Raw genomic sequence first — 1,046 nt, 5'->3', positions numbered from 1 at the left:
CACACACATATAAGCTTGTAGTTCTATCTTTGTTCGGACAGTCATTGACATAATGCATTTTCTAACCCTTTATACCTTAACCATCACAACTAAATGCCTGATCCCAACCTAACCTAAACCTATAACCTAAACCCTAAAGCCAAGTCTGAACTCTCAAATAGGCTTTTGAAGGTCTTTTCCCAAGTGAGGACTAAGGTCTAAATCTCAAATTGATCCTCACAAAGATTGCTGTACACACACAGATACACACACACACACACACACACAAAAAAAAAATCTCAAAAATAATAACAAATCCTGCCACGAGGAAATATGTGTGTGTGTGTGTTGAAGCCCCTTGGCAGTTGGCAAGTCCACAAAGCTCTTAAACTAAAGGGGCAATCATGGCATTAAAAAAACAATGGCTGATTTTGTGATGACCCATTTCCCATAGTGCAGGGGTTCTTAACCTTTTTGACCTCGGGGCCCAACTTTTCAAGTACAAAGTGTCCCGGGGCCCATTCAAATATAAACACTATTAGTTTAACTAATTGATCTCACTCTTGGTTTGATTTGTATCTATATTGTTACCTGTTCAACTCCACCCCTATTTTGGAGCAAAACCGCCTAAAATGACATACCCAAATTAAAATGGCTGTAGCTTCTGAACCACTGTGACTATATGCATCAAAAGTGTCAGAAATCCTGTAGGTCATATAGAAACAGAGCAGTGGGCCTTTGGAGTCAGTAAAAATTGAAGATTTTTGTCCGCATAAAATAAAAAAGTATCTTTCAGTATAAATAACTGCCTGTGGCTGTATCTGTACAGGTAAATGACAGTATAGGGCTGTAACTACACTATCAGTGAACTACTGCCTCAAATTTCAAGAAGATTGGACAAAGTATGACGATTCTACAGTGTTTCTTCCATGAATCGTGTAATGTTTATGATTCATTAAATGTTGTAACACTGCTGCCCTCTAGTGGTTAAATCGTGTAATGTTTATGATTCATTAAATAATGTAACACTGCTGCCCTCTAGTGGTTAAATCGTGTAATGTTTATGA

The sequence above is a fragment of the Anarrhichthys ocellatus genome, unplaced genomic scaffold, assembly GCF_004355925.1.
Source record: "Anarrhichthys ocellatus isolate YVR2014 unplaced genomic scaffold, GSC_Weel_1.0 scaffold38, whole genome shotgun sequence".
Lineage (NCBI taxonomy): Eukaryota > Metazoa > Chordata > Actinopteri > Perciformes > Anarhichadidae > Anarrhichthys > Anarrhichthys ocellatus.
Note: the sequence above shows the minus strand (reverse complement) of the source record.